This window comes from Molossus molossus, unplaced genomic scaffold, assembly GCF_014108415.1.
Source record: "Molossus molossus isolate mMolMol1 unplaced genomic scaffold, mMolMol1.p scaffold_m16_p_2, whole genome shotgun sequence".
In the NCBI taxonomy this organism is placed as follows: Eukaryota; Metazoa; Chordata; class Mammalia; order Chiroptera; family Molossidae; genus Molossus; species Molossus molossus.
Genome location: NW_023425355.1, coordinates 7,231,176 through 7,249,933, shown reverse-complemented (window position 1 = coordinate 7,249,933; position 18,758 = coordinate 7,231,176). Strand labels below are relative to the sequence as shown.

Genomic DNA, 18,758 nt, shown 5'->3' with positions numbered 1-18,758 from the left:
CATTTTTATTGTTGAATGTATTACAAATGTTTCTCCCTTTTCTCCCCATTGACCCCCTCCTCCTCATTCCCGCCCCCTCCTGCCTTCCCCACACTATTGTCAGTGTCCATTGGTTGTGCATATATGCATAGAAGTTCTTTGGTTTACCTCATCCCACCCTCCCTCCCCCTTTCCCTTTGAGGTTCATCAGTCTAACAACCAATTTGTACTTCTTAATTCCTTCATCTTTTTTACCTACCCTCCAAGTCCACCTGGCAAGCAACAAAAAGTTCTCTGTATCTATGAATCTGTTTCTGTTCTCCTTGCTCATTTTGTTTGTGGATTCAATTGTTGATAGATATTTATTATTTGCCATTTTATTGTTCATATTTTTGTTCTTCTTTGCCTTCAAGAAGACCCTTCAACATTTCATATAATACTGGTTTGGTGGTGATGAATTCCTTTAGCTTTATCTTGTCTGGGAAACTCTTGATATGGCCATTGATTCTAAATGATAGCTTTGCAGGATAGAGTAATCTTGGTTCTAGGTCATTGCTTTTTATCACCTTGAATATCTCTTGCCACTCCTTTCTGACCTGCAAAGTTTCTTTTGAGAAATCAGCTGACAGTCTTATGGAAGCTCCTTTGTAGGTAACAGACTGCTTTTCTCTTGCTGCTTTTAAGATTATCTCTTTGTATTTAACCTTTGGCATTTTGATGATGATGTTTCTTGGTGCGGACCTCTTTGGGTTCAACTTGTTTGGGACTCGCTGTGCTTCCTGAACTTGTATGTCTGTTTCCTTCACCAAATTAGAAAAGTTTTCTGTCATTATTGTTTCAAATAGTTTTTCAATTTCCTGCTCTCTCTCTTCTCCTTCAGGAACCCGTATGATGTGAATATTGGCACACTTGAAGTTGTCCCAGAGGCTCCTTACACTATCCTAATTTTTTGGATTCTTTTTTCTTTTTGCTGTTCTATTTGGGTGCTTTCTGCTTCCTTATATTCCAAATCGATGGTTTGCTTCTTGGCTTTACCTACTCTACTATTGATTCCCTGTAAATTATTCTTTATTTCAGTTAGTGCATCCTTAATTTCTGACTGGCCCTTTTTTATGTTGTTGATGTTCTCACTAAGTTCCTCAGAGGTCTCCTTAAGTTCCTTGAAGGTTTCTCTAAGTCCTTTGGATGTCTCACCAAGTTCCCTGAGCAACCTTATAACCTGTGTTCTGAACTCTGCATCTGTTAGATTGCTTATCTCCATTTTGTTTAGTTCTTTTCCTGGAGTTTTGTTCTTTTCTTCATTTGGGACATGTTTGTCTCCTTATTTTGGTTGCTTCCCTGTGATTGTTTCTATGTATTAGGCAGAGCTACTATGCCTCCTTGGCTTCGTAGGGTGGCCTACTGTTGTAGGTGTCCTGTAGGATCCAGTGTCACAGTCTCCTGATCACCCCAGCTGGGCCCTCGCAGTGCACCCCTAGTGTGAACTGTATACCCTTCCCTTGTAATTGAGTCTTGATTGCTGTCGGCATATCAATGGAAGGGGTTTACCCAGGCTGGTCAGCTGCAAGGACTGGCTGTGCCCACTAGCCACTACCTTGGAGGATCAGCTGCGTAGGGGCCCACCACACAGAGCAAGACTTACTTCAGCAGGGCTCTGGTACCCACTGAGTCCACTCATTGAGTGTGTCACTTGTGGAGGTGGTTGGGTGGTGGTGTTTCAATGTGGTCTCAAGCTGTCCACCAGGTGTGCTGGCTCTGGGGCAAGGTCAGCCACTGCCTGGTGTTCTACCCAGGGCTACCAGGCATAAGCTTCAAAGTGATCTGCAGATGGCTGCTTCTTGTGCTGGGCTTAGAGGTGTCCAGGAAAAGCCAAGTTGTGAACCAAGAATGGCTGCTTCTAGAGCAAGGCCTGGGGCCACTTAACGAGAGGTTTGGGCTCGCTGAGACTGGTTTCTCTTGAGCCCGGGCTCCATACCACTCTTGTGGGCTGTAGGTTGCACAGGGTCCTGTGGAGCCCCAAGTCCCACCGCTGGTGTCTGGGGAGTGCTGCTGCCCAGTGGGGCTCAGCCCCTGCTCAGCCTTTGCTGTAGTTTTTTTGGGAGGGTTAGTTCTCTGCTTCTGGTCTGTGCTTCTGTTACCTAGGGATAAATGTCTGCTCCCGGCATCTGTTGCTGGGGGTATATCTCAACTCTGATCAGGCTGCTACTGCGGAGGATGGTGCTGGGCTGCCGGCTGTTTGCGGTTTCTGTAACCGGCACCTTGATAGCTCTGCTACTGTGCACTGGTCTGTGTTGACACAGGGTGTCCACTGGCCCGATGGTGCCAGGTGCACTGGTGGGCTCAGGTACTAGATACTACTTGTTTGAGAGATTTTAGGAAACTCTGAAGCAGGATCCAAGACAGGCCAATCCTATGGTAAAGTCTTTGGAAACAGCTTGGGTAGGCCCGAAAGTTGGGTGGGGCGGGGCCTCAGGGAATCACCAGGGCTGGGACAACAGTGTGAGCCAGGTTGCTGGAGTCCCAGATACGGCGGCTGTCTGCCGGCCCTGTGGGGGAAGGGCTCACCAAAGGAACAACGGCCTCCACTAGCACCTCTGTCCAGGAGAAAGCTGCTCCTCCAGCCCTCGTCCGGAGGCCAGATAGCTCAGTTCTTCCCTTTTCTCTGGTCCCCCTCAAGCTGCTTCCTCTCGGAGCTCAGAGGGAGCGGGTCTGAGTAAGTCTGTGTGTGGGATTTATTGCTGGATCCAGTTTACTAATATTTTGTTGAGGGTTTTAGCATCTATGTTCATCAGGGAAATTGGTCTATAATTTTCTTTCTTTGTAGTCTCTTTATCTGATTTTAGAATTAGGATAATGCAGGCCTCATAAAATGAGCTTGAAATTCTTCCTTCCTCTTTAATTTTTTTGGAATAGTTGGAGAAGAATAAATGTTAGATTTTTCTTTGAATGTTAGGTAAAATTTGCCTATGAATACATCTGATGCAGGACTCTTGTTTGTGGGGAATTTTTTTATTACTGCTTCAATTTCATTAGTTGTAACTAGTTTACTCAGATTTTCTGCTTCTTCCTGATTCAGTTTTGGAAGATTGTACGTTTTTAGAAATTTATCTATTTTGTCTAGGCTGCCCAATTTATTGCCATATAGTTGTTCATAGTATTTTCTTACAGTCTTTGTATATCTGTGGTGTCAGTTGTTTTGTTTGTTTGTTTGTTTTTTTCCTTGAAGAGTCTGCTTAAAGGTTTGTAAATCTTGTTTATTTTCTCAAAAATCAGCTGTTGATTTTATTGATGTTTTGTATTGCTTTTTTAGTCTCTGTTATTTATTTCCATCCTGATATTTCTTATTTCCTTCCTTCTACTTACTCTGGGCTTTGTTCATTGTTCTTTTTCCAGTTCATTTAGGTGTAGGATTAGCTTGTTTATTTGAGCTTTTTATTGCTTGTTGAGGTTGGCCTATAATGCTATGAACTTGTCTCTCATGACTGCTTTCACTGTGTCCCATAGATTTCTGGGGGTTTTTGTGTTCATTTTAATTTGTTTCCAGGTAACTTTTGATTTCTTCCTTGATCTCATTCGTAACCCATTCATTGTTTAATAATATGCTATTTAGCCTCCATGTGTTTGAATGTTTTTCAGTTCTTTTTATTGTAATTGATATCTAGTTTCATACCCTTATGGTCAGAGAAAATGCTTGATGTGATTTCAAGCTCCTTGAATTTTTTTAAGACATATTTTGTGTCCTAAAATGTGGTCTATCTTTAAGAATGTTCCATGTGCACTTGAGAAAATTGTATATTCTCATTTGGGAAAAAGTGCTCTGTAAATATCAATTAAACCCTTCTGATCTAGTGTGTCATTTAAGGTGACTATTTCCTTGTTAATTACTTATCTGGAAGATCTATTCATTGATGTCAGTGGGTGTTAAAATTTCTTATTATGACTGTATTGCTGTCAATCTCTCTTTTAATGCCCACCAAGATTTATTTAGGCGCTCCTGTGTTGGGTGAATATAAGGGTTGTGTCCTCTTGTTGAATCAATCCTTTTAGTATTACCTAGTGACCTTCTTTGTCTTTTGTTACGGCCTTTGTTTTGAAGTTTATTTTGTCTGATATAAGAGGGGTTTTTGTTTGTTTGTTTGTTTCCATTTGCATGGAATATTTTTTCCATCCCATCACTGTCAGTCTGTGTGTATCTTTTGTTCTGAGGTGGGTCTCTGCATTCAGCTAACCTATGTCTTTTGATTGGAGCATTTAATTTGTTTACAGTTAAGGTTATTATTACTAGGTATTTATTTTTGACATTTTATTTTTTTAAATATTTTTATTGATTTTTAGAGAGAGGGAGGGAGAGAAACATCAATGTGAGAACAGAACATCAAATAGCTGCCTTCTCCATGCCTTCCACCGGGGATCAAGCCTGCAACATGGGCATGTGCCCTGACCCAGAATTGAACCAGCTATCTTTTGGTGCATGGGATGATGCCCAACCAATTGAGCCACACTGGCCAGGCTGCCATTTTACTCTTTATACCTATGTTCCTCTTTTTTTTTCTCTATTTATTTTCTTCTTAAAGCAGGCCCTTTAACATTTCTTGCAATACTGGTTTTGTGGTAATGAACTCCTTCAGCTTTTTTTGTGGGGGGTGGTCTGGGAAGCTCTTTATTTCACCTTCAATTTTAAATGATAGGTTTGCTGGATAAAGTAGTCTTCCTTGTAAGTCCCTGCTTTTCATTACCTTGAATATTTCATGCCAATCCCTTCTGGCTTGAAGTGTTCCTGTCAAAAAGTAAGCTGACAGCCTTATGAGAACTCCTTTGTAGGTAACTAACTGTCTCTGTCTTTCTGCCTTTAGGATTCTCTATTTTTACTTTTGCCATTTTAATTATGATGTATCTTGTGGGTGTTTTTTGGTTCAACTTGTTTGGGACTCTCTGTGCTTCCTGAACTTGTGTGACAGTTTCCTTCACCAGGTTAGGGATGTTTTCAGCCATTATTTCTTCAAACAGATTCTCAATTTCTTGCTCACTCTCTTCCCCTTCTGGTACCCCAATGATGTGGATGTTGTCACCCCTGATGTTGTCCCAGAGGTCCTTTAGACTTTCCTCATTTTTCACAATTCTCTTTTCTTTCTGTTGCTCTGCTTGGGTGTTTACTTTTATCTTGTCTTCTAAATCATTGATTTGATCCTCTGCTTTATCTAACCTGCTGTTGATTCCTTCTAGTGTATTTTTCATCTTAAATACTGTATTCTTTATTTTGACTGGTAAATTTTTGTTTCTATGTCCTTTTTAATTATTACTTTCTCTTTGTTTAGGTACTCATTGAGATTATCCATTCTGCCCTTAAGGTCCTTGAGCATCCCGATAATCATTGTTTTAAATTCTGCTTCGGGTATCTTGGTTGCTTCCATTTACTTTTTTTCTGGGGATTTCTCATTCTTTCATTTGGGGTATATTTCCTTGTCTCCCCAATTTGTCTACCTATCTGTGTTTGTCTCTGTGTATTAGGTAGATTTGCTATGACTTGTTATGAAGATTTTATGATGTAGGTGTTTTGTTGGGCTCAGTGGTGAAATCTTTCAGATTACCTGAGCTCAGTGCTCCAGGAATGCTTCTTGTGGGCTATGGGCACTCTGAGGTTGTAATTAAGTTTTGAATGCTGTTTGCCTTTTTGTAGGTGGATTGAACATCTCAGGTTGGCTGACTATGAGGACAAACCTCAATCACCATGTATGAGTTGCTGTGCAGGAGATGTCCCCCAAGGCAGAATCATTCCCAGTAGGGCCTGGTGTCGGCTAGTATTCCCACAGTGTGTGCCGCTTGTGTGGCTAGTTGCATAGGGCTCTAGTGTGGTCTGAAGTCCACCACTGGTTGTGTTGGTTTGGGTCCACTTGGGCAGTATTCCAGTAAAGGTTGATATAAGACACCATGTGTAACCAGCCTTGGCCTAACTGTTTGGAGCTACTATGCTATTCACTGTTTGTGACCATATCTACTGGGTGTAGGTGTGTTTGAGAGGGACCAAACTGTGTACAAGGGTCAGCTTCCTCCAGTTTAGAGCTGGGTGCAGATCTATAAAAGTTCCAAGGCCGCCTAAGGTCCACCTCCACTTGTGGGTTACTCCCTCTCCCCGAGGTTGCCTGGTATCCCTCCAGAGCCTTCGGAAGGAGGACTATAGAGTAGGCTCAGGCTGGCCATGACCCACAGACCCTTCCACATGGTGCAAGCTCGGTAAGGCAGGGCCAAGGGTTGAGATGATGGGACTATTGGGTCCCCTATTTGGGGGCTGCATAGGGAAAAGTGGCCTCTACTCTAGAGCCATATCAGTCAGTCTCTGTCAAGAGTCTCCAACTCTAGCTTCCACAAAAGGAAAAATCCACAGGTTCAGGTCAGGTGCGGCCAGCCACCCCTCTGCAGAAGCAAGTTCAGTGGAGTGGAGCAACCAGGTGGCCAAGGAGGACACATCAAAAGAGCCTTCACTGGGTGTGGAGCTGGCCAAGTATGCAGAAGGGGGACAAGCACTTCACCTCTCCACTGCTCCACAGCCAGCCACACAACCCAGTGCCCAGAGGAATCTAGAGCCTCTGAAGGAGATGCATTCTGAAGGTCCTAGCTCCTAGTAGTACTCCCTACGCCCTATGGAGCTAAGCTCAGCAGACTGGGGACACTGGGATTTTGGAGGGCAGATCCAGATAGTCTGATGTTGGGGGTGGTGCCGGCAATCCTGTAAGAGGGATGCTGGCACTTCTTCTCCCATCCAGGCTAGAGCCTCTGAGTAAGATGTGCTCTGAAGATCCCAGCTCCAAGCAGCTCTCCGTTATCCCCACAAGACTGAGCTCAGTATCATGGGGCTCTGGCTGCCATAAAGGCAGATCAAATGAGTCTCCCACTGGTGGAAGACAGAGCTCACAGGGGAGATAGGAGTGCCCCCACCCTCAATGATATAGCCTCACAACCCAGCACCCATCCATCTGACTCCCAGACAAAAGCCTCCAAAGGAAATGCGCTCCAAAGGTCCCAATTCTGAATAGCAAGTCTGGTGTGTGTGTGTGTGTGGGGGGGGGGCGCAAGCATGTCTTCCCCTTCCCAGGCAAGAGACTCTAAGGGTGATGTGGTCCAAAGGTTCCAGCTCTGCACAGCATTCAAATCCCCCTGCAGGACTGAACTCAGCAGGATGGGGCCATAGAAAGTAGAAGGGCAGACTAAGTGATTCAACATGTGGGGGTGGATACTGACTGTGCACTTTGGGTGAGGCAGAATGGTCCCTTCCCAAAGCTACAAAGTTCAATCTCTGTCTGAATCTCTGCCAAGAGTTTCTCCAGAAAAGGAGTGCTTCAAAGGTCACTGCTGGGTGTAGTCAGCAGAACCCTCTGCAGGACGCAATCAGACAGTGCACTTCCCAGGCTGGTGCTGTAATAATAGGAGAGTTCAACCCTGTGAAGGTGGCATCTGGGTTTCTAGCATATGTCTTTTTTCCCAGCTGGACTGAATCCCCACTGATTCTCACCACCAGATGCTATGTAGGCTTCTTTTCCCATCTCTGGGCTGGGGATCCCTGCATGGGATTGAGACCCCATGCTCCTGGGGGGAGAGAGTTTGCATCCAAGATATCCCTCTGGCTTCTTACCTGCCACATGTGTATGCAGGTGCAGTCTTTTTTTTTTTTTTTTTTTTTTTTCATCTCTGCCTTTCTTTGAAGTCTCTATGTGGCTTTTTCTGTATATCCTTGGCTATAATAGATCAGTTCAGCTAGGCTTCAGTTGGTTATTCAGGTTCACTGTTCTATAATTTAGCTGTAAATCCATTTTGATGCTGGGAAGAGGTGAGTGTAGCTTCCACCTACCTGAAGCCATGTTGGAATCCCTGTCCCTATGTTTTTTCTCAGGAGTGTTGTGGTATTGGGTCTTACAATTAAGTCTTTATTACATTTCTAGTTAACTTTTATGAATTGTGTGAGATAGGAGTTCAATACATTTTTTTGTATGTGAATATCTGATTTTCCCAATACCATTTATATAAAATACTAGTCTTTCCCCATTCAGTATTCTTGGCATCCTGACAAATATTAATTGACTATAAATGTAATTTTATAATTGTGGGTTTATAATCCTGTTCCATCCATCCATGTGTTGGTTTTTATGCCAGTACTATACTTTACTGATTACCATAAATTTGTAATACAGTTTGAAATTGGGAAATTTGGTGTCCCCAGCTTTGCTCTTTCTCAGGATTGCTTTAGTTATTTGGGGTCTTCTGTGGTTCCTTATGAATTTAGAATTGTTCTATCTACTTCTGTGAAAAATGCCATGAAATATGAGAAAGGGATTACATTGAATCTGTAGATGGCTTTGGGCAGGAAGGACATTTTCACAATATTAATTCATATGATCCATGAACATAGAAAATCTTTGCATTCATGTTCTTTAATTTCTTTCATAAATATCTAAGTTTTCAGTGCACAGATCTTTAACCGCCTTGGTTAAATTAACTCCTAAGTATTGTATTCTGTTTTGTGCTATTGAAAATGGTATTTTTTTTCATTTCTCTTTTGGATGCTCATTGTTAATGAAACATTATTGATTTTTGTACACTGATTTTATATCTTGAAACATTACTAAATTCCTTTTATTCTAATCTATGATTTCCTAAAAGAATCTTTAGAGTTCTTTCTATATAAAATTATGTCATCTGAAAACAGGGACAATTTTACTTCTGTCTTTCTGACCTTTATTTCTCTTTCTTGCCTGACTGCTCTGGCTAGGACTTCCCACACTACACTGAATAGAAGTGGTGAGAGTTGGCACCCTTGTTGTGTTCCTGGTCTTAGAAGAAAATCTTTCAACCTTTGATCATTGGGTATAATGTTATTAGCAGTAGGCTTGTCATATAAGTCATTGGTTATATTGAAGTATTTTCCTTGTATGCTCTATTTATCAAGTTTTTATCATAGAAGAATTATTTTTGTCAAATGCTTTTTTTGCATCTACTGAGATGATCATGTCACTTTTATCTTTCATTCTATGAATGTGGTGCATCACATCTGTTGATTTGTTATGTTGAACCAATCTTTCATCCTAGAGATGGATCCCACATGATAATGGCATATAATACTTTTATTGTGTTGTTGACTTTGGTTTGTTAGTATTTTGTTGAGAATTTCTGCATCTATATTTATCAGGCATACTGGCCTGTATTGTCTTGTAGTGTCTTTCTTTTCCTTAAATAAATGTCTATTCAAGTCCTTTGCCCATTTTTCAATAGGATAATCTATGGGTTGTTGTTGTTTTAAATATATTTTTCCATTTATTTTCAGAGTGGGAGAGAGAGAGAGAAATATTGGTGTGAGAGAGACACATCTATTGGTTGCCTCCTGCACCACCCTGACCAGGGCCGGGGATGAACCACAACCAAGGTACATGCCCTTGACTGGAATCAAACCCTCAACTCTTTGGTCTGTGGGCCAATGCTCTAACCACTGAGCCAAAACAGCCAGGGCAGGTTGTTGTTGTTTTTAAGTTTTTTGTATTTTTTTTGTTTTTTGTTTTTGTTTTTGTTTTTCTATTTAGTAGTATGAGTTCCTTATATATTTTGGGTATTAATCCCTTATCAAATATGTAGTTTGCAAATATCTTCTCCCATTCCACTGGTTGACTTTTCATTTTGATTTTTGCTGTGCAGAAGCTTTTTGATTTAATGTAGTTCCACTAGTTTATTTTTTGCTTTTGTTGCTTGTGCTTTATGCTTCATATCCAAAAACTTCATTGCCAACACTCATGTCAAGAAACATTTTTCTTATGTTTTCTTATAGTAATTTCATGGTTTCAGGTCTCATATTTAAGTCTTTAATCTATTTTAATTTTTGTGAGTAGTGTAAGATAGGAGTCTAGTTTAATTTTTTCCATGTGAATATCCAATTTTCCAAGAACCATTTTGAAGAGGCTGTCCTTCTTAGTTGAGTATTCTTGGCTCCCTTATCAAATGTTAGTTGACTCTATATTCATGTGTTTATTTCTAGGCTCCAGATTCCCATCCATCAGTCTATGCAACTGTATTTTTCTCAGTACCATACCATTTGATTACTATAGCACAGTAATATAATTTGAAGTCAAGAAGTGTGATGGTTCCAGCTTTGTTCTTTCTCAGGATTAATTTGCCTATTCAAAGCCTTTTATGGTTCCATATGAATTTCAGGATTTTTTCTCTTTTTCTGTTAAAAATGGCATTGGAAACTTGTTAGGAAATGCACTGAGTCATAGATGGCTTTGGGTTATACAGACATTTTAACAATATTAATGCTTCCAATTCAGGAACACAGGATATCTATTTTTGTGTCTTCTTCAATTTCTTTTGTAATTGTCTTAGACTTTTAAGTGTACAAATCTCTCACCTACTTGAGTAGATATATTCCTAAGTATTTAATTTTTTTTAATTTTTTATTTTTTTATTTTTTTGGTGGTACATGCCCCTAACGGGAACCGAACCCAGGACTCTCTGGTCTGCAGGCCGATGCTCAACCGCTGAGCCAAACCGGCCAGGGCTATTTTATTATTTTTTATATTATTGTAAATTATTTGTTTTTCAGATAATTAATTGTTGGTGTATAAAAATGCTACTGAGTTTTGTATGTTGATATTGAAACCTTACTAAATTCGTTAATTAGATCTAATAGTTTTTTGGTGGTGTTACTAGGATTTTCTATATATAAAATCTTGTCATAGACAAAAATAATTAATTTTCCTTTCTCCTTTATGATTCAAATACCTTTTGCTTCTTTTTCTTGCCTGATTGCTCTGGCTAGAATCCAGTACTATGTTGAATAGAAGTAGTGAGAGTGGGCACCATTTTGTTGTTCCTGATCTTAATAGCTTTTGCCAGGCCAGAGTGGCTCAGTTGGTTGAGCGTCGTCCCATCAGCCAAAAATGTCACCAGTTCGATTCTTCGTTAGGGCACATGCTCAGGTTGCAGGCTCAATCCCCAGTAGGGGGTGTGCAGGACTCAGCCAATTGATGTTTCTCTCTCTCACACATCTTTCACATCAATGTTTCTCTCTCCCCTTCCCCCTTCTTTTCTAAAATCAATAAAACATATTAAAAAAATAGCTTGCAAATTTTCATCATTGAGTATGATGTTAGCTGTGGGCTTTGTCATATATGGTCTTTATTAGGTTGATGTATGTTCCTTCTATAACTAATTTGTTGAGAGTTTTAAACATAAAATTGTTGAAATTTGTCAAATGCTTTTTCATCACTTGAGATGATTATGTGATTTTTATCTTTCTACTAATGTTATATATCATATTTATTAATTTGCATAGGTTGAACCATTTTTGCATCCTAGGAATAAATACCACCTGATGATGGTGTATAATCCTGTTGAATTTGGTTTGCTAGTATTTTGTTGAGAATTTTTCCATCTATATTTGTCAGGGATATAGGCCTGTATTGTCTTTATGTGACTCTGGTAACACTGGCCTTGTAAAATGAATTTTGGAGTGTTCCCTCCTCTTCAAGTCTTTGAAAGAGTTTGAGAAGAACTGATGTTAATTCTTCTTTAAATGTTTCACAGATTCACCAGTGACATCATCTGGTCCTGGGCTTTCCTTGGTTAGAAGATTTTTTTGTTTTATTACTGACTCAATCTTCTTACTCATTATTGGTATGTTCAGATTCCTGATTTCTTTTTATTAAACTGTTTGGGGTAACACTGGTTAATAAGGTTATATAGGTTTCAAGTGTACATTTCTATGATGAATGATCTTCATATTGCACCACCCAAAGTCAACTCATCTTCCATCACCATGTATCTGACCGCATTTACCCTGTATTGCCTCCATACATCCCTTCCCTCTGGTAATGACCATACTGTTGTCTGTGCCTTTGAGCCTTTGTTCATTTGTTTTTCTTATTTGTTCATTTGTTGCTTTCTCTTTTATATGTCACATATGAGTGAAATCATATGGTTCTTAAGTTTTTCTGTCTGCCTTATTTCACTTAGCATGATATTCTCAATGTGTTTATTTCTTTATAATTCAGGTTTGGTACATTTTATGTTTTCTGGAATTTATCCATTTCTTCTACCTTATCCAATTTGTCAGTATATAATTGTTCATAGTATTCTCTTTTAATTCTTTTTATTTCTGTGGTATAATTTAAAATATCTTCTGTTCAATTTATTTTATTTGAGTCTTCTCTTTCTTAGTGTACCTAAAATTTTGTCAGTCTTCTTCAAAAACCCAGCTCTTAATTTCATTAATGCTTTACATTGTGTTTTAGTCCTTATCTCATGTTTTTCCTTCTTTGGTCATTATTTCCTATTTTCTGTTAAATTTGGGTTTTTCTTCTTCTTCTTCTTTTTCTTGTTTCCTTAGGTGAAAAGTCTGGTTGTTTGAGTTCTAGGCATTAATGCCTAAAACCTTCCCTCCTAAACAGTTTTTGCTACATCCATAACTTTTGGTATATTGCTTCCACTTTCTTCCTTTTTTTTTTTTTTTTTTTTTTTTTTGGTTAATCCTCACCCGAGGCTATTTCTCCATTGATTTTTAGATAGAGTGGAAGGGAGGGAGGAAGAGAGAGTGAAAAAACATCAATGTGAGAGAGACACATCGATTGGCTGTCTCCCTCACAACCCCAATCGGGGTCAGGGATCAAATTTGCAACCCAGGCATGTGACTCTGACTGAGAATCAAACTCAGGACCCCTGCGTTTCAGTCTTCTTAAATTTGCTGAATTGCGATATCCTAGAGAACATTGCATGTATGCTTTAGAAAAATGGGAAATATTCTGCTGCTGAATGGAATGTTCTTTATGTCTCTTAGGTTCACATGGTCTAAATATATTATTAGTACAATATTGTAGATCACTTTTGTCTCAGCGATCTGTCAATTGCTGCAGTGGGGTATTAAAATCCCCTACTATTATTATATCATTTTCTGCTTCTTCCTTCAGATGTTAGTATTTGCTTAATATATTTAAAGTGCTCCAATTTTTGTCATATATATATATATATATATATATATATATATATATATATATATATATATTTGCAACTGTTATGTCTTCTTGATGAATTACCCTTCATTATTATATAATGACCTTCTTTGTTTCTTGTGACAGTTTTTGATTTATGGTGTATTTAAATCATATAAGTATAGCTACCCTTGCTCTTTTGGTTTACACTTGCATGGAATATCTATTTGTTTCTCTTCACTTTAAGTCTATGTGTGTTCCCAAAGGTGAACTTATTTTTTTGTAGGCAGTTGTTCTGTTTTACTTCTTTTTATCCATTAGTCACTCTATGTGTGTTGATTGGAGAATTTTACCCATTTACATTTCAAGTAATTATTGACAGGTAAGGAATTAGTATTTCCATCTAAATTAATTTTACATTGTCTTATAGTTCCTTTCTTCCTTTTTCCCTCTCTTGCTACCTTCCTGTATTAATTGATAATTTTCCATAGTAGTATACTTTTCTCTTTTTCTTTTGTTATCTATTGTAGGTATTTACTTAAAGATACAATGAAGCCATCATAAAACATCTTATAGTTAGTTACAACAGTCTATTTTAAGCTGATAAATCAACTTTGACCACATACAAAAATTCTACCCCTTTAATTCACCCCACATTTTATGTTTCTGATGTCACAGTTTACATCTTTTTATTGTTATCTATTAACAAATAATTGTACCTGTAGTTATTTTAAATCCTTTCGTCTCTTATCATTTATAATACATTTAAGTACACCATATTAGATTATTCTAAATTAGACTATATATTTAATTTTAACTTGTATGTATATTCATATGTTTTCATGTTACTAATTAGTGTCTTTTCATTTCAGCTTGAAAAATTCATTTCAGTATTTCTTGTAAGACAAGTCTAGTGGTGATGAACTCTCTCAGCTTTTTTTGGGGGGGAGACTGACATAGTCTTATTTATTTGTTTGTTTGTTTATTTATTTATTTTTATCCTCACCTGAGGACACCCTTGCATTCATCCTCAGATAGAGCGGGAGGGAGAGAGGGAAGAAGAGAGAGAGAAAAACATCTATGTGAGAGACACATCAACTGGTTGCCACCCACACGACCCCAACTGGGGCCAGAGACAAACTGCAAGCGAGATATGTGCCCTCAGCGGGAACTGAACTCGGGACTCTCCGGTCTGTGGGCCGACACTCTAACCACTGAGCCAAACCAGCCAGGGCTGGGACAGTCTCTTATTTCTGAAGGACAACTCTCCTTGGTACAGTATTCTTGGTTAGCAGGATTTTTCTTTCAGCACTTTAAATATATAATCCCACTCTCTCCTGGCCTGTTAGGTTTCTGCTAAGAAATCTGATAATACCCTTACTTGTATGCAAGGACTGTTTCCTTTTGCCAGTTTTAACTTTCTCCCTCTGTCTTTGATTTTAGACAGTTTTATTATGTGTCTTGGAGATCATTTTCTGTTTAAATTGTTTGGAAACCAATAAGCTTCATGAACCTATTCAGAATTGGAAAGATCTCAGCCATTATTTCTTGAAGTAAGCTTACTGCCCCTTTCTCCTCTTCTCTTCTACTTCTGAGAATCCAATATTTTATAGATTGTCTCTCTTAATTTTACCCCGTAATTTGCACAGGCTTACTTCACTCTTTTTCATTCCTTTTTTTTTTTTAGTTCTACTCTGATTGCACAATTTCAAATGACCTGTGTTTGACTTCGGATTCTTCCTTCTGCTTGATCAAGTCTGTTGTTGATAACTCTCTGTTGCATTTTTCATTTTATTCATTGTATTCTTCAGCTCTATAATTTGTTTTAAAATTTCTATTTTCTGCTCAATTTATTGTTTTGTTCATGAACTGTTTTGATTGTGTTGAATTGTCTTTCTGTGTTTTCTTGTAGCTCACTGAGCTTCCTTAAAACTATTTTGAATTGTTTAATGGGCAAACCACAGATCTCCATATTTTTGGGGGGTTCCATATTTTGGGGGGTCAGTTTCTAGAAAATATTGTTTCTTTGGTGATGTAACATTTCCTTGATTTGCATATTCCTTGTAGTCTGCCATTGCTATCTTTACAAGTAGTCATGCACTGGCCAGTGTGGCTGTTGGTTGGGCATTGTCCCATGCACCAAAAGGTTACCAAGCCGATTCCCAGTGAAGGCACATTCCTGGGTTGCCAGCTCGATCCCAGTACAGGGTGTACAGGAGGCAGCTGATCAATGTTTCTTTCTCTCCTTCCTTCCTCTCTAAAAGAAAATCAATAAAAATATGTTTTTTAAAAAAGAAGTAGTCAACTCCTTCAGTCTTTATTAACTGGCTTCTACGTGTCCAACAGTGGATTTTATTTTTCTCCAGTGGTGATCTGGAACCTCTCTGCTGGACTTCTACACTTGGAAAAAATTACTTTCATCTGTGGGTCTTTGTCAAAATCAGTGTTCTTTAGGGGGAGGACAGAAGCAAACTATTCTGCCATTTTGATGACATCCTCAAACAGTTTCAAAGGTAATGTCATAAATATGAGGGTACTGGATGCCAACAAACAATATGAAGATATTAGGGAGTTTGGTGAGTGCTCACTTGTAATTTTCAAATAAGCTTTTTATTTTGAGATCATTGTAAATTTGCATGTAGTTGTAGAGAAAATACAGAGGTATGCTTTGTACCTTTATTCATTTTCTCTAATAATAACATTTTGCAAAACTATAGTACAATAATACAGCCAGGATACTGCCATTGTTACCAAACACGGTCAAGAGATAGAACATTTCTATAGTCACAAGGATCACTCTTGTTACTGTTTTGTAACCACACTTACTCCTTTCCTGACCCCACCCCCTTACTATCCGCTGGCAATCACTAATCTATTCCCTATTTATAAAATATAATAAAACATTATATAAATGGAGTCATACAATATGCAACCCTTAGCAACTGGCTTTCTCACTTAGCATAATTACTTTGAGATTCACCAAAGTTGTTGCATGTACCTCTCTACCTGGTTCCTTTTTAGTGATAAGTATATTCCATGGTATAAATGTACCAGTTTGCTTAATTTTCACACAATGAAGGACATCTCAGTTGTTTCCAGTTTGGGCTATTATGAACAAAGCTGCTATGAACATTTGATTAGAAGTTTTTATGTGGAAATAAGTCTTCATTTCTTTGGAATAAATGTCCAAGAGTGTAATTGCTGGATCATAAAGCAGTTGTATGTTTAATATCTTAAGACAGTGCCAAATTATTTTCCAGAGTGGTTACATCATTATACATTCTTACCAGGAAGGTATAAATGACTCAATTTTTCTGCATCCTTGCCAGCATTTGGTGGTGTTATTATTTTTTTTTATTTCAGCCTTTCTAATAGATATGCAATAATATCTCATTGCCATTTTAATTTGCATTTCTCCAATAAGTAATGATATTGAACATCTTTACATATGTTTAACAGCTATCCATATATCCTCTTCAGTGAAATATGTTTTTATTTTGTCTATTTTCTCATTGGAATAGGTAGTTTTCTACTGTTGAGTTTCAAGTGTTCTTTATATATTCTAGATACTAGTGTTTTCTCACATATGTGGTTTGCAGACATTTTTTCCTAGCCTGTAGCTTGTCTTTTCATCTTCTTCACATAATCTGTCACAGAGCAAAATTTTCTATTTTGTTGAAGTCTATTTTATCAATTTTTCATTTTGTGGTTCAAGATTTTGGTGTCAAGTCTAAGAACTTCTCTGCCTAGCCCTAGATCCTAAAGATTTCCTCTTATTAATTCTAAAATTTTGTAGTTTTAAATTTGAATTATTTATCCATTTTGAGTTAATTTTTATAGGGTGTAAGTTTAGTTTGAGGGTCTCTTTTTATTTTTGCCCTATGGAAATCCAATTGTTTCAGCACCATTTATTGAAAAGGCTATCCTTCCTCCAGTGAAATGCTTTAGCACTTCTGTCAAAAATCGGTTGTATGAATTTGTGTAGGTTTATTTCTGGGTTCTCTATTCTGTTCCACTGAGCTAATATGTCTATCCCTCTGTCAACACCATACTGTCTTGGTTACTGTAGCTATATAATTAACATTGAAATCAGGGTAGACTGATTACTCCAAATTTATTCTTCTTTTTCAAGATTATTTTAATTATTCTAGTGTACTCATCTGATTTTGAGCTGATCCCAAAACCTCTGGAGATCAGGGCTATGCTCATGGCTCTAGGAAGTTCTATGACAACAGGCTAAAATAGTTTGATGGATTAGGAAGTAGCATACAACTCTCAAGAAGTTATATATCAATTCTTAAAAGCAAGGTAGTATGAAAGACAATTGTAAAATGAAAAGGCCTTCCTTAGAGGTAGGCTCTGTCCTCCAGAGCAGTAGACTGAGTGGAGAAGGTTCCACGGCATTACAAATGGGGTTTCAAAGGGACCCTAGAATAACTACCTATCCAATTACATTGCATTAGAGAAATCTTAACAACAATGCTTCCCCATCACTTTCAGGAAGGAGTCATTGGGATGGTAAAGGAAGCTAGCTTTCATTGGTATCTGAAAGAACTCCCTTCCTGCTCTTCCCATGTATATAACTACTAAATTACTAAGTTTGACAACTACTTCCACATATGTAGTACCTTTGATTCTCAAAATACATCAGTCGGCATAGCCCTGGAATAGGAGAGTCGTGAAGACCAGAAATAGAAACAAGGGAAGAGATTCATAGAATTCTGGGACATCTGAAACTAGATGAGTTTCTTTGAAGTCTTTAAGATTGCTACTAAAGGTGGAAAGCTATCCAGGGGAACCTGTGTTTAGATACTGGGAGACAAGAGAGGACCTGAAAGGTATAGGTTGAGACTAGATGGGGTGGGGGGAACTAACACAAAGGCTTGGTATGACTGAGCAGGACTGTTTTCTGGTTGCTTGATCTGTGGATTTTTCCCAGGCTTTAAGGGTTCTCAATCAAAAGACCAGCCAGTCTCAGACAAGCTTCAGGGACCCTAGGCCGAGGTAAAGGGGCACTATCCCAGCATGAAGGTCATTATGGTGAGGACAGTGAAGGAAATCAAAAAGAGAAGCTCAGGAAGTGAGAGCCTCCAGGAGACAGAGGTGGGCCACTAGGACCGTAGCCCCTTTTCAGCCTGAGCACTCTCCACTTGCCTGGGGCTCTTTTTCTCTGCTCATATCTGTCTAAAGATGGGGCATATTCCCTCACAGGGTTCTTCTATTCATACAGATCATATCTTTACTGACAGTGACTTCAGACTGCTTTCTAACATTATCCGTCACAATTTCGCCCCCAAGAGGTTAGGAGTGGTTACCTTTAATCCCATATCTAACAAGAATCACATTTACATGATGAGGGAAAGAGCCAAGGAGGGCCACCCAAGGATACGAAGCAATAAGCAGTTAAAAGGATGGTCATGCCTAGCTAGAGGGGCTGCAGCTAGGTACACTGCTTAATTGGAAATCAGATATTCAGAGGCACTCAGCCTCCTCAATGAAAAAGTGTGTCATCAGGAGTAATTAGGAGTGCTTTATGTGACTTCTGGAATTTCAGGCAACTTGAATCTGATCATTTGGTACGGTGACTCATTCTGAGCAAGAGCCCACTGAGAAAGCAGAAGGAATGGCCTGGGGAAACTGAGGTCTCAGTAAGATTGCCCACCCCTGGGGACAATAACAGTGGCTGTCAGTAATATAAGCATTTGTTGGTAATTGAGGTGAGACTAAAAAAAAAAAAAAAGTGAGCTGTTCTTTCTCAAAATGGAAAATCAGCAGACTCCTAGGTAGAGAGAAGGGGACTTACAGTCAAGCTGA

At 38.7% G+C, this 18,758-nt stretch overlaps 1 protein-coding gene across 5 annotated transcripts in view; it reads right to left on the bottom strand.

Moving 5' to 3' along the window:
- ARHGEF9 (Cdc42 guanine nucleotide exchange factor 9) overlaps positions 1–18,758 on the bottom strand; it is a 235,354-nt gene that overhangs the window by 7,455 nt on the left and 209,141 nt on the right. The window lies entirely within an intron of this gene.